Source organism: Fukomys damarensis, unplaced genomic scaffold (assembly GCF_012274545.1).
Source record: "Fukomys damarensis isolate Sample0158 unplaced genomic scaffold, DMR_v1.0_HiC HiC_scaffold_26, whole genome shotgun sequence".
NCBI classification, from domain to species: Eukaryota; Metazoa; Chordata; class Mammalia; order Rodentia; family Bathyergidae; genus Fukomys; species Fukomys damarensis.
Window position 1 is genome coordinate 1,654,201 of NW_022900938.1, and position 22,644 is coordinate 1,676,844.

Here is a 22,644-nt window from a genome sequence, read left to right on the forward strand (position 1 = left end):
CCCTGGGGCGTGGCGGGCCTGCGGTGCAGGCTGGCGTCGCCCTGGGGAAAGGTGGGGGCCGAGGGTCCCCTGCGAGCTCAGTGGGAGGACTCTGTCGTGTGCACCACCTTCTCGGGGGCAGCTGGTCCCCTGCCTGCGCCCAGCAGCCGCGGCACTATGGCCCGAGTGTGCCCATCACATCTCACTTGTGTGCAGTGTCACCCTCAGGCATCTGCCGCAGAGAGGCCATTTCCTGTCTCGTCCCCCGGGGTGGCTGAGGCCAGGCCCGCGATGGCGAACCTTTGAGAGCTTTCGGTGGTACAAGCAGCCCGCCGTGGTGTGCCTGCCATGGGTTCACCACCCCCGGTTAGATGGTGCCACCCTGCGCATCACTGCCCACTGGCAGGTTTTCTCTGGTGTTTCCAGTTGGATTTGTGACTGTCCATGTCAGTGAGCTCTGGGCCCTGTCACTGTCATTATAAATAATGTTGTCATCACCGGTTCTGCAGTTGAAGCGGGCCTGTCTTAAACATGTCCTCTGGCCAGGTTGAAGCAGGTGGCATCTGTAGGTCCTCCTGGGACGGGCACTGACGTGTCCCTCAGAGCAGTCAGGCTGAGCGAGGCTCCCCCTCCCCACCGGTTCAGTATGAGCCGCTTTAGGGCTTTCTGGTTTAGTTCTTTTGCCTTCTAGGCTGTGTCCAGGGTGCACTGCTGTGTGGTACACGTGCTGCAGACCCCACTCCCCTCTCCTGCCCTGTCCCCCCTCCGCTCACCTGTCTTCCCCTGCTCTCCTGTGTCCTGGCCTCCCCTGTCTGCCTCTCCCCTCCTTTCCTCTCCTCTCCCGCCCCGAGCCTGCTGCTCTCCTCAGGCGTCCAGATGGGTGCCCCTGAGCACAGGTGCCCCAGGTGGACCCATGCGGCCAGCTCACAGCCACCAGGCCCTGCTGCAGTCCTTGTGCCCGCCGACCGGTGACCTGGGCAGGGTGATGGGGCAGGGCTGTCTCTACCTGGGCCACCTGCTGGGCAGCAGAGGGACCTGGAGGCACAGTCTGTGTTGCGTGGCTGAGTGGTGTGCAGGCCTGCGCTGGGGGCTGCCTTTTCCCAGGAGCCGTTGTGGGTGGTGGAGGCCAGGTCAGCGTGGCTTCGAGCGCCACGGAGTGGAGACCATCTGCTCTGTGGGCTCTGTGTGGAAGGGGCCTCGTGGGAGAAGAGGCCTGCTGGATCACAGTCTGTGAAGGTCCTCCTGGCCGCGAGCAGGTGCTCGGCATGCCCCGCAGGAGCACCCGCCAGACTCTGGCTCTTCCTGGCTCTCTCTGGCCTTCGTCCTGCACCGCCCTTGCCCACCACCTGTCTGCCTGGGACACTGTATGCACCTGTGACTGCGGACCGCAGCGAGGCTGGAGAGGTGCTGCAGGCGGCAGAGTTGGCCTGGGGCTGTGGCGGGAGGAGGCACCATCAGGGTGCATTACCAGGTGAGCACTTGCCCTGGGCCCTGCCCCGTCCTGCCTGCGTCCTCTGCGGGTCAGCAGGCGGGGAACCAAGCTGTGCCAGGCCCAGCCTGGACATGGACATGAGTGTGATGACCATGATGTCTCCTGGACGAGGCTTTCTGGGTGCAGAAGCGAACTGCCCAGGGTTAGTAACTGCCGGTTATTGGCGGTCTCTACGTGGACTTGAATTAGAAGGGGTCTCCAGCTGTCCGTGTCACTAATGGAGCGTTAGGAGTAAGTGGCGAAAGGTCCTTCACGGCTTTAAGGAAGACAGACCTCTTCATGTCTGCATCTACCAAGGTGGGTGTGCGTGTGTCCCCAGGCCCTGTGTGAGCTCTGACCCGCTGACCCTTGTTCACTGCATTGCTCGCAGGCAGGTCCATTACAGGCCCGCTCTCCTCGCAGCCCTCTGATGTTGTCACGCGTGTGGTGAGCAGAGGCCGCCCTGGCGGCTTCCCAGCCACTGCCTTCCCCGGCTGGGCTGCTTTCCAGAGCTGGGAGACAGGGACAGAGCATTCCCGCACTCTCGCCGGTCCTTCGGGAAGAAGCAAGGACAGGCGATGCTGGAAGCAGGCCCTCCTGCAGCCTGCGCCCGGCCCTGTGCACGAAGACTGGTTTGCCGCAGGGTGTGCCCGGCTGCCTCCGTGTCTCCAGAGTCCTCCCAGCGCCAGGATTAGACGTGGCCAACAAGTGTCCTCGCGGTCAGAGTTCAAGGAGGCCAGAGCTCTGTGGGCCCAGAGCTGGAGGACAGTGCTCACGGGACTGTCAAACAGAGGCTTTCCTCTGAGTGCTGACTGCAGGGCTGGCCTTGGGAGGGGCTGTGTGCTCTGGTCCGTCCTTACCAGCAGGGTGTGCAGATCAAGGGAGGAGAAGCCGCTGGCTGGCGTGGACAGGGAGCCGGGCAGCCACCTCTTCCTGCGCCCCTGCAGACTCCTTCCCCGGCTCAGCAGCGGGCCCCTCGCGCCGGAAGCTTCTTGAAGTTGAATGTCTTGGCGCTCCACCCGTGGTGGGAGGGCACCCGCAGTGCTGTGACCAGGCTGAGTCGCGGTGCTCACTGCTGAGCCCTCCTCCACTGGAACTGAATGTCCCTGCTGGGTTAGACACCCGGAGAGGACTCTTGGCTGTAGTTTCTAAGTGAGGCGTTGGAGGACAGAGTAGGCAGTTGTGGGGCGCAGGTAAATGCGGGTATTTGCCACTCTGTTTGAGGAGAAGGCTGTTCCAGGAGCCGGGCTCACCCGTCCCTTCACGGCAGAGATTGCTCCGGAAGTGTTGCAGCCATGCGCTGGCTCTACTTGGCCCCCGAACCGTTGTCTGATTTCTGTGAACATCAGCAGATGCCCTCCCTCTGCAGATACATGGCCAGACCTGGGCTGGGGGCGAGGAAAGTGGGGTTAGCAGGGTTGCAGTTGGATCGCACTCCCCACCCTGCCTGTGTCAGGCACCTTCTGGGCTCCCGGCTTCAGAGAGGGCTCGTTCCTCTGTGGGTCTGCAGTGCTGACCATTTGCCTGAATTTTGCCATTTGGGGATTGGAAAGGAAACAGTCTCCAGTCTCCTGTCCCTGGCTCATCCTCTCCACACTAGGCATCAGGGAACTGAGGTGTATGCTGTCCCCCAGACTTGTTTTGTTTTAGGCTGGGCAACTGCAGGGCCTGCAGGTCTGGGTCCCCTCTCTGCCCATGGGGCTCCTGTCACCCCTGTATCTGTACCCGCTCCTCTGTGGCCCCTCAGTAGAACTCCTCCCCTACACAGCTGGGCTCTTGATTCTCGTCATCAATTCTGTGTTTTGATTTTGAGACAGGGTCTCACTGTGCAGTCCAGGCTGGCCTTGAACTCATGGCGATCCTCCTGCCTCAGCCTCCTGAATGCTGGGATTATTGGCATGTGCTACCACACCTAGCAAGAAATGCATTAATTCTTTTTAGCAGATATTCACATTAGTGACCTCTAGGAAGCCACTTCAATACAATTGATGTTTTGTTTTTGTTTGCTTTATCTCACATGAACTTAAGATCAAAATTTACAGATAAATGTGTATACCATTTAAAAGTAAATTAAATGAGTTTATTTTTAAAATTTTATCTGGTCAGGTGTTTTAGCCTGTGAGGTAATTTTGAATCTAAATTATATTATTAATTGTGTTGGCCTTGTGAAGTCTATGTATTTAGTAAGCATCTTCCTCTGCATGATTTACGAGATGTCCGGTGGGCTGGGCAGGGACACCTCCTGGCAACCACCGCCTTCAAGCCATGTTTTCCATGAGCCCCGACCCACCTGCCGCAGTCCGGTCTTCTGGCCCCTAAAGGCGTCCTCGGATACGCCTGTCTGTCCAGGTACCCTGGTAGAAGGACGTGCTTGAGCTTTGGGGTTGTACTTGAACACTGAGCTTTTTCAGTTCCGAACTTGGAGCTACAGTGAGCTGTTGTGGAACTTTTCTGTTTCTTCACGATTTTACTTACTCACTGTCCACTGTCACCCACGCAGGTTCTCCCGCCTCAGTGCGTGTGCTGTGGGGCAGCTTGCAGTCCTTGATGGTAACCAGACACTACGCTATGGCTTTATTTCTCATGTGTTCTTCCCCGGCTTTCTTAGCTGTGGTTCTAGCATTTCTGGCTTGAAATTTCTTCTGTTCAAGCAGAGAAAATGCACCTCGGTGGGGAGTGGGGTGTCTCCAGTCGTCTCCTGTAAGCAGCTGTCCTGTCTCCTCCGGCGTCACTTCATCGTCCTGGAAGCCAGGCCCTGTGTGCTCTTCACCGGGATTGGGTCCTGTGTCTGCCCCTTTGCAGGGTGCTTCGCAGTCCGAGGGCTTCTGGCCCTGGGGGCTGCCGGTGGGTTCCCCTCGTGAAGTTGCTGTCTGTGCTGTGCCTGGAGGCAGCGGCCTTGTCCTTGCGTCAGCACTGCCAAGGGCTGACAGCGCTTGAATGACCAGGAAGGGTGTGGTGCTCCAGGGCCACTCTAGCGCCTGTTGCTTTGCGCTCTGGTGCCCTCATCTTCATTCACGTAATTGTGAGACGGTGCCTCCCAGGGACCCATGTACACCTGTGCTTATAGCGAGTCACGACAGGGAAGCAGCCTGTGGCCCTCAGCAGACGAGTGGATAAAGACAGTGCAGTGTTGGTGCGCCACGGAGCCCTGCTGTGCCAGACGGAAGGACAGCAGGTCGTCTGTGGGACAGTGGACGCGCCCAGACCCTAACGTAAGAGGAAGCTTGACTGTCACGTGAGAAGTCCAGAGTGCAGGTAATGTGTGGAGCTACAGGAAAGACAGGCAGTAGGAAGCGGAGTCGGGGATTTGGAAATGGGAAGGGATCTTGTGGTGCGGGCGGAACGGAGGGAAGGGGAGCAGAGAGAAAGCAGACATGTTCCACGCACGTGCCCACTCTGCACAGCCAGTGTGGTCAGCGTGCTCCGCCGAGTGTCCCCGTTAGCCACTAGAGGAAGAGGCACCGCAGAATCTGGCATCACAGCCTCGCACTTCTTAATCTGGCTGCCCAGAAACACTCAGCCTGCTGACTCGCCCGTCTCTTCCTGGCAGTGTTTCCTGAACACCCCCCGCCCCCCCCGAGGGTGCCATTCGCATCACCGCCAGAGGAGCTGGCGTCTGCCCTTCTGTCGCACGCCCAGCGCCGCTCACCTCACAGCAGTGTCCTTGGGGTGCTGGGTCCCCAGGGGGAGCACGCTACACTGCCCTGCGTTTCCCGTCATGGGTCCCGCATGTGAGGTGGCAAAACGTGGCATTAGGATGCAGCGCTCAGAATTCAGAGGACTTAAGAGAGCTGCAGGGTGTTTCCTGAAGCTTCACTGTGTTTGCATTCGCACTTTCTACCTTGTACATGTGTTAATTAGGAAGACTGCCTGGTTCTATTTGCGCTGTGCAGAGAATGACACTAGAACTTTTGAACCACACAACACTGATACAGTGAAAGCATTCCTAAAATGTTCAATTTCTATCTAAGAGTAGATCTGAGAGGATTTGGCCTTGAGTGCTCCTCCCTTTTCCTTTTAAAGAATGCTACATATATATGTCTCCAGAAATAAGCATGTGGAGTTTGAGTTCTTTGCCGTGAGTAATTGTACTACAGCACTTCCAGGACATGTGAAGGTCCAGGGAGCACTCTGAGGAAACCGCTCTCTTTTCTGCAAAGCAGCGCCGGGGATGCAGCCCGTGCTCGGGCTGGCAGCTGTGGCTGGGCTGGGCAGAGCAGACCTGGACCCTGGTGTCACAGCTCTTCCTGGGCGGGGTGGCGTCCTGTCCCACAGCCAGCCTCGTCCTCGGCCCCTGCAGAGGTGCTGGCTGAGGACTGGCCTGCCGGGGCCCTGTGTGAATGTGGAGGTAGGGGACGGAGCTTTTCAGGCTTGCACTCTGGTCTCAGCCAGCAGTGCTTCAGTCTGGCTGTGGCCTGTCCTGCTGCAGGACACCATTGCTGCTGAATTGGCACAGCACGGCTGGCACGTTCTGTGGTGGCCCTGCCAGCTTGCCCGAGCCCATGCACCTAGAGGCTGCTGGTCGGTCGGCCGGGGCCCGGCAGAGGAGCCTCTCTGGAGGACCTCTCCGAGGCTTCAGCTGCCTGCGGTTTCATTCTCTTCCAGCTTTCTCAGTGTTAAGATATGGAGTTGAGGGTGGTGCTTTGGGAACATCTTAGTTTCCTGACGGTGGCCAGAGGAGAAGAGGGACGAGCGTGGCCCAGGATTCTACTCGGTGGCTGCCGTCCTCTGGAAGCCGAACCAGTAGCGCCAAGTCCCTGTCCAGACCTTACCCCTGGCCTGGGACGTGAGTGGTCTCCCAAAGCAGCGGTTGGTCGACCCATTGCTTTTGTGATCTGTGTTCTGGGCCTCGTGTGGGCAGTGCCTCTCCCTGCCCATGTGTTTGAAGGCAACTTCTGATTTTAATGGTGTGCTTTGCTTTTGATATTTTGGACTGCTCTTCCCCCGGATGTTTTTAATGCTTTTTTTCCCCGAATCAGTGTCCTCTACTTTAATCAAGAAGGGGACCATCACTGAGGGTTACTGGTGGTGGTGTCTGGAGGTGCCTGTGTCTTGTCTCCTGCCTGAACACATCTGGAGGGGTGGACTTTCCCTGGAGAAGGCTGCTGCTTCTCCATGGCAGTCACCCTTGGCTTGAAGCCCCTGAGGGTTCTTGCTTTGCTGCCCGCTGGTACCAGGACCCCTTGGGCCATCTCCCTGCATCCCTGCCTCACCCACTCTTCCCCAGCAAGGACGGGGATGGTTCCTGGCCCTCTGTCCCCTGGCCTCGCAGGGCCACGGTGTTGTTACAATGTCACCTGCTGACCCCGCGGGTTTAATCGCTGGAATTCCCATCCTCCAGCGTCTCCTACTTTAATATCCTTTTTGGCAAAGCATAACTTTCGATTTCCAGCTAAAGGTTTCGAAATTGGGGTTTCTTCTCTGAAAACAGTCAAGAACTTAAAGCAGGTTTCTGAGTGCAGAGTTTCCTCTGTGTGTGGGGTGCACCTCTGCTCCAGGCACCGGAGTGGTATCGGTGACACACAGGGCCTTGGAGAGCACAAGAGGCCACCCCTGTCCCCTCTGTGCCCGTGGCCCAGGCGGTTTCTTGTCTTTGTAGCTTGAAGACAGTTAGAACCCTGCGAGTCTTTCTCCTCTCCTCCTAGGTAGCGACTGTGTCTTATTTTTTCATTTAGTATGATGAGCTTTTGCCACGGTGTGCATTTTTCATGGCTTCCTAAGGGTCGATAGTGTCTGCCATGATTTACTTAACCATGGTATTAGGTTTGGGGATTTATTTTATTTAGAGAGTTTTATAAATAACATCTTGGGGAGGGTGTTGGAGATTGAACCTCCACCAAACCTTTGCTCTGAGCTACATCCCCAGCCCTTTTTCGTTTTTGGGACAGGATCTTGCTAAATCTCTTAGGTGGGACTTGAACTTTAGATGCTGTGCATGGATACAGGCTTGTGCACCACACCCAGCTACAGAAAGATTTTTAATAAACATTTTTTGCATGCATCTAGATGTTCTTTTTTGATTAATTGAAGTAACGGACAATGATTTTCAAAGTCTGGACTCTATTCCCAGTTGACCTTCATGACTGATCTTCATTAACATTAGGGTGTCACATTGTCATACTTTAGATTTTAAATTTGATTTGTAGTTTTGTGGTAATTAGTTACCTCTAGTTGGAAAGTATGTGCTGTGTTAGACTCTCTGTCCTGGTGTAGAGGCCCAACCGAGGACTCCACACAGCTTCCTGGGTAGGAGGGCCTCTAAGAAAGAGCTGTGACTGCCTGCCCCCAGGACAGAGGAAATGTGCTTGTATGTTACAGAGCAGGTGCTGGTGTGGACGGCCTCCTCTCCACGCTCCTGCCTGGGGACTAGGCCCCAGTGCGTGCAGGCCCTGGGCTGTCCTTGCCGTATTGGCGTCTTTGCCTCCCCCTCCCACCTCCAGTCAGAGCCCCAGCTGGATAGGGCCTGACCTCCTGGCTCCCAGTGATCTGGAGATCCCTGCGTGCTCCTGCGGAGCCGGGTGCTGCCCTGCCCCAGGCTCCTGCCTGAGCACACCCTGCCACTCATGTCCCGCAGCGGCACCCACACCCACCTGAGACACCGTCCCCTCTGCACGGGGCAGGCCGCTTTCCCCTGCCTGTCGTCTTTCTCATGGTGCCAGTGTTTATGTTTCCAGGCTGCCAAGTCTGTAGTGACGTCTCTGTGTGCTGGTTGGGCGTGGGCCTGGTATGTAAGTACCAGGTCTGTCCCATTGGGCATCCTGTGCTCCCAAGGCCTGGAAAGCACAGGGTCAGAATAGGCAAAGGAGCGAAAGTTTAGTGATACTTTGGGAAGAGAACATTTACTGGCATTGCACAGCCTTTAATGTTCTAAAGAAACGTTTTATTTGGGGTTTAGGAACACAATTGACTTAGTCACTGAGTAGGGCCAAGTCCCCAGCCTCCTCTTGCCTGTCAGATGTATTAGTTCTGATTCTTAGCGACCTCATTTATTAAGTGCAGCCATCTTGGGTTAAGTAGTTATTACCGGCTGATTTTGATCTCAGGTGCTTATCTCGGATGGTTTAGATGGAGAGATTGAGGCAGCACAGCAGGAGCAGTGCTCAGATGCAGGGGGAAGAATGCAGGGCAAACAGCTGTAAACCCGAGTTTAAGTATCACTTCCAGCTTGTCAGCTGCGCCATCTTGGGAAGCTGCTCAACCTCTCTGCCCCCTGACATTCTGGCCTGTAGAATGCTGATATCAAGGCCCACTGGTTTGTCTTGGATGAAGGAGATAGCATGTGTGTGCGTTATGGTGTCGCAGCTCTGTGCCCGGTCCAGACCACCCTACCCTTCCCTCCACCTTCTGGGTGGCCTGGGAGCTCCCTCAGTGAGGGAGCCAGGGGCTCAGTCCCGCATGGGAGGGTTGGGAGCCTGTGGCCGGTGACAGTGGAGCCTCGAGGTGCCGTGTGTTCATTGGCTGGACACGCAGTGGGGCAGCACAGCGTCGAGGAGACCTCAGTCACCTCTTTGGTGCAGTGGGCGGTGTCCTGGGCAACAGGCAGAGCTCGAGTTCCTCCAAGATCTGTGTGACTTGAGCTGAGCCATGCAGCTGGGTCCCCGGGATGCCAGGCACCTGCCAGCATCTGTGACATTGGCAGCCTCTCTGTACCCTGGGATGACGTTGCAAGTATGAGGCTCGTGAGAGGGGCACAAATGTGCAGGGGCTCTGCAGTCACCTGGAAATGACTGAGTGGTCCCACTCACGAGAACCTGTATTTGTGTGTCTACCTAGCTACACAGGACTTTTCCCACTTTGTGAACTATTATCTGCATCTGTAACTTCAGAAGGTCAAAGACTGGCTCTTCGTCAACACAGGGTCAGTTTAGTAGAAGTTTTGCTTGGTTCCTTGAGTTTCCCTCTTACTGCTAGAGAAAATAGTGTCTCCTCCGTGTAGGGTTCTAAACAGGAAGTCAGCTCTCTTAACTTTTCACTATTGTATCTCCTCATCATAATGGCAACAGCAGTAGCAGTTTACCTTTGCTTCTCTGCCCAGGTACAGAACACCCGGTATCTGTGTCATCTCAGTTTCTGCCCTTGATCCTTAGAGATGGGGGTGCAGTGGTGTTTGGGGTGAGGGGTGCTGGGCCCTCGCCGGAGGCTCACGTGCTCCCTAATACTGCGGGGAAAGACGCACTCGCCCTTTTCCTCCACCTGTCCACTCTCAGGAGGGCTGTGTAGACTGGAAGGGTGGGTTCCGGGATGAGAAGCAGTGGCTGTGCACCCCTCTGCTGCCTCTGCTCAAGCGCCTGCAGCTCCAGCAGCACACAGAGTGGAGGTTTCGGGGTGACAGTTCTGCTGCTGCCAGTGCCCCCGTCTTCACACCCGTGGCCTCCCGTGTGCTGCCACTCACTGTGCCTCACCCTTCCGCAGTCTCCAGGCCCCAGTGACTCGGGTTGAATGGTGCCTGCTGTGCCTGGCCATGGCTCCAGGAAATCAACCCTTCACTGAGGGTGGGGACTGGTGTCTGCAGCCGCTTCTGCTTTTGCTACTCTGCACTGGCCCCATCGCCCTGAGGTGCGGCCTGAACAGCTCTCTTCAGAACCATTGAGTATCCCATTTCTTTTATAAACATGTACTCACTTTTGTCTTTTATTTTTCAATACACTCCTTATTTTGGAGTGATTTTAGACATCCAGGACATGGCAGGCAGCACAGGGAGGGCCCCACTTTCTCGGATGCACCCAGTGGCGACCATTTGCTTGCAGGAAGCCATCAACACAGGCACAGCAGTGCCTCCACCACACGCACAGTTCGCAGCTTCCATCAGTGCCTCTTCCTTCCCATTCTTTGATGTTGATTGACTCCGCCGTTCTGTCAGGGTGTGCACTGTCCTGAAGTTGTGGCTTCAAGGGCTGGCGTCGAGCTGCCTGTGGTGCCTTTCACCCGTTGCTCAGTGCCTTCTGTGTCTTTCCAAAACAAGAGGACCCAGTTGTCCCATCCCGCCATCTTCCACATCTACATCATCTCCTCTTGAAAAATCACCCAACACACTGACCCTCCTGCGTTTATTCTTCTTTTCCAGATACCGTGTGGCTTGATTGGTCATCTTCACTGTTGATTTTCAGACTTCCCATTTTAGAACGGAATGGCTTTGATCCTCAGTTCTTAGAACCTAGAGAACCCCACCATTTAGATGATCCAGGGAACAGCAGAAGCTAGTGTTGAGGGCATCGTGGTAGTGCCTGACATGGTGCTTCTCTGTCAGACAAATCATAGGTTTAAAATCACTATTAATCTTGAAATTTTCTGTCTGAGGTCATTTCCCCAGTTCAGGGCATGTGTATCCCTTTCGGATGTCCTCACAAAAGACGAGAACACTACATTTGAAATAAAACTGATTTAAAAATACCCTCTAGAGGACTGCGGAGATCTGTCTCAAGATGGGAGACCTCTTTTCAGTTTTTGTGATCTCTGTCCCTCCTCTTTCTAGCACCTCCTATTCAGGAAGGTGTTTTCTACCAAAAGAATAGAATAAAGGCAGGAAGGCAAGTATGCGCACTTCAAACTCTGTATCTTCCTCTCAGGGCTTCCATCTGCTCTGCCTCCGAGCCCAGAGGTGTGAACGGCAGTGATCTGTCTCATGCGGATGAGGCTGGTCCTGGGGCCTGCTATGCCCCGAGGTGGGTCTGACTGTGAGCCCAGGGCCTTTCCTGGAAGCAGGACTGCATTTGTGGGATTGGTTTCCAGCAGAGCTGGTGTTTTCACCAAGAACCCTGCCAGGCCACCCCGGAACAGCCTCTCCCCGGCAGTGAGGTACAGTGGCTTCTGCGTGTGGTTCCTCCTGTTCTCGCTTGGCTTCTCCTCGAGGACACTGGGGCTTCCGGGGACCAAGAGGGCGTTTCCCTCCACATCCAAGTGTAAGACATCAGTGGGATGTTTATAAAACACGTGCAGGCCTCATGTTCGCAGTAGCAGAAATCTGAAATGACCCAGGTGCATGTGTGTGTAAGGAAGCCCACTTGGAAATAGAATCTTTGGATGATTACCGCACCCACTTGGAATGCCCGGGTGAAGCATCATCTTCTAAACAGATAATACAAAAGCCGATGTGGGAAGTGCAAGCATCTTTTATGACTCTGTTAGAGTTATGGAGGTATTTTGATAAGTACTAATGATTGCAGTTTGTGGGAAAAGACAAAAGGTTTTTATGAGCCAAACAAGGACTGGTAAGTCCAGAGATAAAATCGGGGCCCTCTCTCCAGGTTTGGGTGTAGGAAAAAGCACAGGAAGTAATCTTCGTCTCTTGTCTGAATCCTGCACATGTTGAAAATTGCTAGATATTCACCATGAACAATGTCTCATGCAAAGTTGTTTATGAACCAAAGTTAAGACCTGAAGTTGTTTATGACCCCTCTTGTCCATGGAAGAGCAAGAAACATCAGAGGGGAGAGAAGTAGTTGTGCCCAAAATGCAAACTGGAACTCCGCTCGAGTTTGCTCAGGTGGAGTGGTTTATGGGTGAATAAACAGTTTTGTTAAGGGCCTTATTATGACTTATTGGGAGCATTCGTACGTGTGCCACCTCAGCCCGATGTCTTGTGTCATCCAGAGGCAGGGCAAGACTCGTAAAGCTTTGTTTCTGACTTCTTCATTTAATTTGGCAAAATACAAATTGAATGCTAAAATCTGATGGTGCAGAGGTGGCACGGGAGGGAAATTTGCGCTGGTTGCTGGAGTCAGCCCTGGAACGCACTCAGGTCTTGGTGTTCCTGAGCTAGCAGCTGCTGACAGGCAGAGTGCCGTGTTGGCAATGGCTGTGACATGGTCACGTGTGGAGGACACGGGTGCTCCGGTGTCCTTGGGCATTTTTCCTTGCGGGAGTCGCCCCGTGGCACTGCATCGGGCCTGGAAATCTTTCACTTGCTACTTTTAATGTGACAGTGACAATGCGGTGACTCGATTCTCTTACCGTGGCAACATAGCAGTGCCATGAAAAGCTCAGAGTAAATGCCCAGTTTTTGATGGATTGTTTAAAGTGATTATGATAAAATACTGTCAAACAACTAAAAATGAGCAGAGGCACACGTAGGACCACCAAGGCAGAGTCAGTATAGAAATGATTAAAGGAAATCAGAATTCTCGTAGGGAGTTGGCCTTTTCTCCAGGAAGTATAGAAAATGTGCGCTGAAATAACAACAAAAGCAAAACAAAACTATGACAGCGACACCGAGGGAGGTGAAGTGAAGTACTCTAGTTATTTTAAGGATGGTTGAATTAAAAATACATCCACATAACACAGCAGTTCTCCGTCTCTTTGGAGCCTTTTCCTAAACAGAACACAATAGAAATCTCCTGTAATCGCTATCTTGTCTTTTTTCTTTTTACCAGGTCTTATTTTTTAAAGTCAGTCAGTGAGGGAGGTGGGCATGCCCCAGGCAGTGAGGCAGAGGGGCCCTGGTGGTGGGGCACTGTGGGTGGGCACAGGCCCCTCAGTGCCTGCCGTAGGTGAAGAGAGAGGAGGAAAACAGGAAGCCTTGTCTACGGCATGAGCCTTTCATGTGTCAGAGATTGTGGGAGTGGATGCATCCACTCCGCATGCTGGTCCCTGAGTGAGTTAGGGTTACTTTCCCATGAGGCTGAGGCTGGCCGGTGCTGAGCCATCTCCCGGAGAGGTGCTCAGTGCCCAAGGTTTGTGAACACTGGATCCTGCTCAGGGCCTTGGTATCTCACCGGGCCTAATAATTTAATCTTGTGATGGTCTTTCTATCTCACAGCGATCCCTGGGAAGGCCCTGCCCTCCCTGGGAGTGATTTTAGAAGCCCAAGAACACATTTCAGGTACTCTTCCATTACAGGTGTACAGGCAGCAGCTTTTGTTATTTTAGTGAGAAGTGCAGTTGGTAGAATGGTATTCACTTTTTTAAAAAACCCTGACTGAGCCACGTTCCCTTTTTTGGTTGATATGAAAGCATTGTTTTGCTCCCCAACTGGCAGACCTTCAGTTATCCTGGATTTAGAAGTTGTTTACTATGTTTGAAAGTTAAAAAAAAAAGAGCCCTCCCTGAGAAGGAAAAAGCTGGGTGCATGCCATTTTTTAAAAGTAGAATTTTAATGAAAGAAAAATCAATCCACCAATTCAGTTGTTGAGTTTTATTTCCATGGTTCTGAAGGCTTAATGTGTCTTTTAAGTGAAAGTGATCTAAGTCGCCATTTTGGGGCCTCGACATTTTTGCCCTGCTTGCTCTAGGATGCCTGGGCTGAGGGGCATTACTGGTACTCGTAATCCGTTCTGGCATGGGGTGGAGGAGAGCGTCGGCCATGAGGACGTCTCCTGGTGTGGCCTTCCTGCCTGGGAGCCAAACTTGCTGCTTGCTGGGGGCATGGGGTGTCTGGGTACAGAGCACAGTCCTCCTCCTCTTTCCTCTTCCCTCTTCCCTTCCCTCTCCTCTGTCTCGGCCTCGGCCTCTGCCAGGGCTGTGCTGTTGGGAATAGTGCAGAATCTCAGGGCCTTCATGGCAGCACGGGGGCAGAATGATGCCTCTGCCCGCTTGCTCTGGAGCCCAGTCACTGAGATGTGCAAGGGTCCACACCCAGGGGCTTTGGACCATGGCTAATGACACTCCAGTGACATTTTAGGAGAAGCAAGTTTTTGCTAAAGTAAAGGCAATTTTCCCTTAAAAAATTCCTAAAAATGCACTGCTGACCTCTGATGTTAGCTCCTACTTCACGAATGCCGGCGTATGTTTAGGCAGTGCTTTATGATAAAGTTTCATGCACTTTAACTCATTATTTTATTGTAAGTACGATCCTGTGATTTGGGCAGGGGAGGCTTTTTGTTTGCTTTGATTGTAAATCCTGATGTCATAGAAGCAAAATAGGGGCCCAGTGGGCTTCAGCAAGTGGCCCCCAGGTGCAGAGACAGCCAGCACAGAAATCCGCCGGCCAATGTGCCTCCTACAAACCTACCTTCCTGTCCTGTGGCCCCCGAGTGTGGCGTCCTCGTGCTGTGGGTGCCGTGGGTGCCGTGGGGCCACAGCTCCGGCTGCTGTAATGAACCACACTGACAGCGAGAGACCTGCCTTCCCGGGGGCTTGCATTCCAAACTCGGTGACACGTTTTGGCATTTACGTGAATCCTAGAATCATTTTCTTCTGGACACCTCCCGTTCAGACAGACAAGTCCTTGAGTTGAGAGAGAAAGCCACACAGCTCCGAGGCACCCACGCCGTACTCTTCCTCTGGCCGTGACTTCCCTGTCTCTCCTGCCAGCCCGTTTGGTAGTGTGAGAAGGTCTGCTAGTGCTGATTAAAACAAAGGAGTCCGGGAGTCTTGGTTTTCAGCTCTTCTCCCGAGGAGAATCAGTGGCTCAGTCCTCCCAGTGCCCCCATCCTCTCCTCATTGGTTTATTTCTTTTAAAACCGTGTCCTGGGAAGCAGGGGGCCTATGACTGCTCTGGTTTCAAACCCTCACCTGGCCACGCAGAACAGCGTACTCCATGGGAAACTGCAGGTTCTTGGGAATGGGGAAGAAAAAGAATCCCTTTCTGTTCTGCTGCCCTTGAGGCATCACCATCTGGTCCAGCTGCCGTGGGACAGCTGGACATCAGGAGCCTGTCCCTCCCACAGTTCCGGGGGCCAGTGATGCACCGGGACATGGCTTTGGCTGGCTGTGCAGCGGCTCAGATGGGCCTGACGTTACCTCGGGAGCTGTGCGTGAGCCTGTGAGAAAGCACTTCCCGTGTGTGGCGCCCTGACGGCTTTCACACCAGTGAAATGGTGGTAGTGCATTTCAGGGTTTGATTTGCAGCCTTTAGAGGTGACATTTCCAGAAGTGCAAATCATGGAACCATCAGAATGTTTTTGAATGAAAATAATTAAAACCTGTGAACCTTATACATTATCGGGCTTCACAGTAGAGCGCCTATGATTTGTCTGATAGACTGGATGGGGACAGTGTACTAAAAATTATACTCTGCAGGGAAAAGACAAAGCCAAGCAATTTCCAAGCCAAAAGCACTTGCCACTTTTGCCAATAGTATCCACATGTGCTTCTTTGTCTTGCACTGTAGTTTCTTAACAAATTGCCATGAAATTGGGTTAGTTGGAGCATGATAAAAATACCTCATACATGAGGGTACATTTTGCCCTCATGTCCTATGGCACCATTTTCCTTGGTCCTCTGCACGGCTGTTCGGATGAGGTGTTACATGACCCCAGCTGGCAGGAAACCACCAAGTGCACCCAAGGGGTCCAGGGAGTCAGGTCCCTGGGGACCTGCCGCGAATCCGCCTCTCCCAGGCAGTGGAGCCTGCAGAGGAGGACCTGGACTGCCGTGATCAGGGGTGGACAAGACTTGCAGGTGGTCAGGGTCACCGCCTCCAGCAGTCCCCAGTGGGTGCGTCCTGTCTGGAGGTCATGGGGAGCTGTGTGAGCAGGTTCAGAAGCACCTTTGAGGCGGCGGCCTGAGCTTCCCCTGTGCCCTGAGGATGGCCGCCAGCGAGAGCCCTGCCTGCGGGTGTATCTGTGGGGAAGGAGAGGGGACTTGAGTGTTACCTGCCAGAGTTCGTCCTTTAGTGCAGAGCTCTGCCGTATAATGACTAAACTCAGAACAGCACTAAGAAAATCATGCCAGATAAAATACTTCTTAACCAGTGGTAAAAGTGTAGAACTGATTTCAAATAATTTCTCACATTTCTCATGACACTTATCTTTCTCATTTGTCTTATTCCTCCATGTAATAGTTTTAAATGGGACTCTTATGAAATAAATAACTAAATACCAACCATATTCTTTTCATATCCTGACCAATATTTTGGCTGTTTTTCAGTAGAGTTGGAATTTTGGAAATTAAATAAAGGTTTCTAAAATACCAAATTCACGAAGTTTTATTTAATTTGTGAAATAATTCCCTCTCCCTCCCTCTCCCCCACCCCCTCTGCAATAAGGTCTTTATTAATTTAGTCTAGTTACTTAGTGCTTATATTAAATAATCTAATAAAAGTCAGGGTTGTAACATAACGTTTCCCAAATGTGAAGCAGCATCTATTACACGAGACAAAATCTTTATGCTGTAAATTGCAAAAACCATGTATAGAATTACAAGACACAAAATGGTCTGTATATGTTTTTAAGTAGAATGTTTCTGTTTGGTTAGGGGCTTGTCATTGCAAAAAGGTGGGATATAGCTGTAGATCCCTATTCAGAAACTACTCAATCAATTTCATTTGTAAGTACTAATACTCAACTTGATAATTTTTGTAGAAAGATACAGACATGATTTAAAACTAAGAGTTAATGTTCTTAAAGAGTTAAAAACCCTATGGTTTGTGTTTGTCAGTAATACCTGAATTGTTACATGTAGAGCAGTTGCCTGCGGGGTGGGAATAGTGTGTGTGCTGATTTTTAGATAAATTTATATAACAGTACAGCCTCAACATTATTCGGAATCGTTGAATTATTTTGTCTGGAGTTTTCTTCTGTCTCACTGTAAATACAGGATTAAGCACACCATGGGCCCCCAGATAAGTGTGTTATGAGGTTTTATTAATTTGTGTAAATTATAAAGGTCCTTGAATAGAGTAAAGCACCTAAGAACGTTGTTTGCTTTTCCAACTACTCGTGCTCCGAGGCGAGCTGTCTGAAACATGCAGAGTGCCTTTAAGCTTGACGGGGCCAGACTGGGCCGGCACTGGGGGCTGCCTCCCAGGTGGTGCGCTGTCCTGGGGCTCTGCTGGGCTCTGCGTTACAGATCAAGATCCGTGTGCTTCAGACACCGCTTTGTTTTGCCTCCTTTTCTTCGTTCCTGATTGAGCAGTCATCCCCACCACAGGTTTAGCAATAATCACTACAATTTATGCCATTTGCTGCAGCAGTTTGGAGATTCGCCACAGCCAGGCCACAGGTTAGAACTCAGGCTGAAGTATTGTATACCGCCGGGTAGGGATTTCCAGAGAACTGATTTATGGATAAATAATTCCATGTTCTTATTATATAGGACAGACAGTTTTTAATTTCTTTAACAAAGCATGATCCAACAACAGAAAATTACCTGTCTGGCAGGAGGTACAGCCTCTTGGAGGAGGTGAGCCTGTGCTCTTGGTGTCTGAGTCCTCCTGTTGGGGACTGTGGAATCAGACTGAGGACGAGCCCCACGGTGGGGTTATTCTGAGGGTGGGCTTTTATTGCTGCTCTCTTCCGAGGTCTCCTCCAGGGAGTTGTGAGATACATGTACACCCTCGCCTCTGGATAGTAAAGCTAATGTCTCATTTTCTCCCAGGCTGAGTTTTCCCTTTGCTTTTAAAATTAATGTCAAAATGCACCTGGAATAAAGGGAAATTATCCGTCAAGCTGCACGGTGAGCATCTCCATGCTGAGCCCTCGCTTGGCTGCATCCGTCTGCCTCGCAGGTGGCCATGCAGGCTCTTGCCTGCCGCACGCACCTGTGATGTGTCCGGCTCCTGCCTTTGCACGTGGGCCGGAGTCTACTGAGGCCTAGACGAAGTAAATATTCCTGACATTTGACACACATGGGTAAAAGCTGTCATCTCGACTAAGGTTCGGAGTGGTTTGATGTAGCGACAGTGAGCTTTCCCTACTCACTTGTGAGCCCTGCAGTTCCAGCTGTGTTGATGTCAGTGACTCAGACTGGAGATAGATGAGAAACGTCGCTGGCTGCATGAATGACCGGTGCTCAGTCTGACCCTTCCAAGGTGCCGCTGACTGCTGTGTTCTCCGACCCGCTTTCTCCACAGTAACTTTCTAAAAAGTTGAATCAAATATTAATCAACTATTGTGTAGTTTCACGACCCTTTTTATGTTAGAAGCAAAAAGTACTGATGATAGGAATTATGTTGAGAAAGAGTTAAAACTTGTAAAAATACCAAAAAAGATAGGAGTGTAAACAACTGTTGATATTTCTTTTTGTGAAATGTCACCTCTGACTTTGGCAGAATATTGCATTGAAAGAATAAAAAAACTGGTTTCCATTATTGTATCTTTTTAATTTTAGACAAAAATTGTTTCCATTCCCAACTTAATTTTGTGTCACTAATGGGAAATTTACCTACAATTGCATTTTTGTTATTTGGTCTGAATGCATTACGCGGAGAGTGGATTGGCACTCTGTATTTTAGAACGAACAGATTTGTCTGGATATAAACAGTTTTATTTATATTGTGCTCAATTCAATCATGTTAACATTTGTATGAATTTCAACTCCAAAATAAAGGCCCATAATTTGTGACTCAAAGACCTTGAAACTGCATCTATAATAGTCTTCAACACCAGGCATTTTCTAACTGTTTGCAGATGACAGATTCCTTGGTAACAGTCAAGATGATCCGGGAAGCCGTGCTTCTGTCTGAAATGGTGCTCAGTGGAGAGCAGTTTCCCGAGACATCCAGGTGCAGTTGGCTCTTCTGTCTTGGGTTCCTGGCCCGTTGGCTCCGTGGTCTTGTTTGTTCCTTAGCTTGCGACTCGGGGTCAGGCCAGATGGGTGACGGGGCGGCGCCCCTGCTCCCCGCGTGGTCTGGCGCAGATGGTGAATGGTGAGTGCTGAGCAGCGGCTCAGTCCCACCGCCCGCGGACCTGGGAAGGGACTGCGTCCCAGTCGCGGCTGTCTCCCACTGGGCTTCGTGACAAAGCACTGTCCTTGGCTCACTTCAGGGTGGCTGCCAAGCCCCTGGGCTGCACGAGGATGAGCCCTAGAAGTTCTTGCAAGTACGGTGCAGACGGAAGTGCCCTTCTGGAGGCTGAGTTGGGTGAGCTGCTGAGTCATAGGCCTGGTGAGAACTGCCCTGGGCCGCCTGAGAGGAAGCACTGGTTCCCTTGACGTGGTCGGGGCAGAAGTCTCCCAGCGGGCTGACTTCAGAGAGTGTATGGCCGGGTGTCAGGGGAGAACGGGCATTGCCTTGCTGGATCACCTGGGTGGGTGCAGGGGAGACTTGGGGTGTTGAACTAATGTAGGCAGCATCAGTTGTCTGCTGTCCAGATCGGGGTCACGGGACTTGCTCATGGAGGGTGACGTGGAAAGGCCTGCCTGTCACAGCGGTGGGGTCTGCAGCCCATTAAAGGGCCGGTGAGAGGCTTCTGAAGCTGTGATTTGGGAGACCCCCAGCTGTCTTCCCCGCCCAGTGCCCGCCCCGGTTCACACACAGCCGCACCCAGTTTGGCTGACAGAGCTCTACCTCAACAGTGTGCAGTCTGTGCTCCCTCAGAAGCACGCAGAGACCGCCTCCCGACTTGCACTGAGCACTTACTGCGGCAGTGTCTGTGCTGAGCTCCTACTGTCACTCAGGAGCCTGTGCTGTCAGTAAGGGTGCGTGCTCGGCGCCTCTCCACGGGCCTGGATCCCAGCCAGACACTGAAGGACTCCAGGGCCACCATGGTGAGCAGAAGCGGGCGGACACAGGCCGTCTGTGACGGCTCCTACCGTGAGAGCGCACAGCCACTGCTCAGGCTCTCCCTTCCAGGGTCCGCGAGCCCTGAGCGAGCCCTCGGCAGGAGGACGAGGCGATGAGACGAGGGCAGCCCGAGGACAGACGTGAGCCCACCATCTCAGGCGACCCCCTGCATCCGCTGGCGTCCAGGCCCTGAACCTGCTTCCTCGTGGGCAGAGCAGGCCCAGAGACACGCAGGGAGGCAGGACGGGCGCGGACGAGCAGACAGCAGAGGCTGAGGGGCAGGGTGTCCTCCACACTGTGTGCTGCGAGGCGAGGAGGAGACCGGAAGCTGTGCAGCGGGAAAGGAGCTGCCTGGCAGCAGAGGCAGAAAAGAACAGTGTGTGAGGGGGACGGCCTGCACGGATGACCTGCAGTCCCCCTTTGTGACTCTGAATAGACGAGGGCCCTGCAGGCGTGCGAGTGAGTTAAAGAGCAATGCACAGTGACATCGTGAGAATTCTCTCGTTCGTATTTTTTGAGAGAAATCAGTGATGTGTTCTCTCTAAGAATTTAACAGATCTAAGTGATGACTGTGGAATTGTTGGCTCGACAGTTCACATGCGCCACACTCCTATAAAGATCGGTGCTCCGTTGTCCCTTTCACAGATGGCAGCACTGAAGGCTGCCGAAGTTCAGGGCCTAGCTAGGTCACACAGTCCGAAGGTCAGCGAGCAGGCTGTGATCGGAGGCAGTTTGACCTGGACGCCTGTGCTTCTGCTCCGTCACTGGGGCCCTGCATCCTGGTTCGAGTTCCTTGATTGACCTTTGACTCCTGCTCTGAGTTACAGTTTTGTCCTTTTTACCTGGGAAGGAGGGCTGTCCTAAAGGATGTGTTTCAAGGTGGATTAGTCCAAGACAAGAGTTCCTGCTTGGAGGGGCAGCATGCTGTTGAAGGCCCCTCTTGCCTTGCCTGGCTGAGGCGCAGCCCCTGGCACCCTACGCACAGATCTCTGGAGGCTGAGTGTAGATCAGGACTTTTGGGTGAGAAAATAGCACCGGCGGCTCTCTTCCAAGATGCGGCAGCCACACAGAGCAGCTGCCCTGCGCGGAGGTGTGAGTGTCGGGAGACACCTGTGTGTCTAATTCCAGCCCAGACAACCTCCTCCCGGCTCCCCGGGAGCGGAGAACCCCGAGAGGCGATGCCTGTCTGCAGGGGGAGAGGTTGTCTGCTGTTTCCTGCACAGACGCTTCCCCTCTGATGTTTGAAACAATGAAGGTGTGATTCACGCACAATCCACGTACAGTGAAGCATTTGTGTACCAAGTGCCGGATCGGATGAGCCCTGATGGCGTCTGTGCCCGCGTAGCCACCCGAGTCCCCGCATGTCCCTCTGTGGCTCAGCCCCTCCCGCAGGCCTGTCGCGCTGATGCCTGTGCACTGGTAGTCCTGCCCGAGCTTGGCATGATGGGACTGGACCGCAGCGTGTGCCTCGTGGTGTCCGCCACGCTATGGTGGCCCTTCAGCGGGGGTGGGCGTCCTTGTAGACAGGGTGACGCAGGCCTGCCTCTGCTGTCCTGTGGGGTGCAGGGCAGCCAGCCCCGCTTCCACGCCAGCAGGATGCAGTGGGCTCCGCCTCCACTTGTGGGTGAGCGCACCGCGGAGTTTTGGAAGGAAGTTACAGTTTCAAGTGATCATTTTGGAAAGGGAGCGTGGCTCATGCTTTCTCCGCACCTCTTTGGTAGTGCCAGTGCCGGAGCGCGAGGAGCCCAGGGCGGATGACCCTGTGTGGGCGGGCTGTGCGGCTGGTTGAGGAGACGTCCCCACCGGAGCGCAGCCTTGCTGGCAGGCGACTCAGAGCCAGCTCTGCAGACAGACGGCACGTGAGTGAGAGCTGTGCTCCTTCGCTGGCTTGGAGTCCAAGCACTATTTATACCCCGCATGTTCAGTACCAGATTGTTCAATCTTAATACTGAAACAGTGCATCATTTTAATATTTTTGTTCTGTTTATTCCCTGTTTTCAAGCATTATGTCGAGCACTGTGCATTCGTCGATTTCATCTTGGACAGGACATGCCCTGGCCACGCCGCTCTTTTCTGGGGCTGGACTTCTGTCCCGTAGCTGTCAGGAATCATTTTTGTGGAGCTCTTGAAGCTGCACTTGGGTAGACAGGTGTCTTGTCTCTCCTTGGTGATTACAACAAGATGTATTTAAAGAACAATGCAGTTGGACTCACCTGTGTGGCCAAAAATAAAATGCTCTTTTCCTTTTATCTCTGTGATATAACTTCCTTACACATTACATTTACTGAAGCCCTGGGGCCCTCTGGACTCTTCCCAGCATCGTTCCTCTGTGTCGTGTGGGAGACAAGTTCCCTGTTTGTACTCACACCGCTCTACACGCAGTGCACCCCGGGCCAGGCCCGTCCTGCGAACGTGGTTGCGTGTTCACTGCGTGTGCAAGGCCCTCTCCCAGACCCCTGCGGCCTGGGTGCCGCTCATGCTGTTCTGCGGAGCCTCTCTCTGGCCCTTTCTCCTGCACGTCTGCCCAGGGAGAAGGTGACTGCTGTGTTCTAAAAGAACCCAAGTACAGAAAGAAGGGAATTGGAGGCATCTTGGCCACTTCTGAGCTGAGGTCCGTGTGCTCCTGCCTGTGGCCCGAGAAGCAGCCCCTGTGGCTGGGGAGGTGGATCTGGGGCTGGACCCCAGGCCCTGCACCCCAGGAAGCTCGCCTCAGGCAGCGGGGACCACGTGCTGAACCCACACACAGATACTCTCTTGTTCAATTCAAACCAAATCTTGTATTTACTTGAAGCTTGCTTTTTTTTTTTTTTTTTTT

General features: G+C 53.0%; 1 protein-coding gene across 1 annotated transcript in view; it reads left to right on the forward strand.

Annotated features, from left to right (window-relative positions):
- Satb2 (SATB homeobox 2) overlaps positions 1-22,644 on the forward strand; it is a 127,688-nt gene that overhangs the window by 17,132 nt on the left and 87,912 nt on the right. The window lies entirely within an intron of this gene.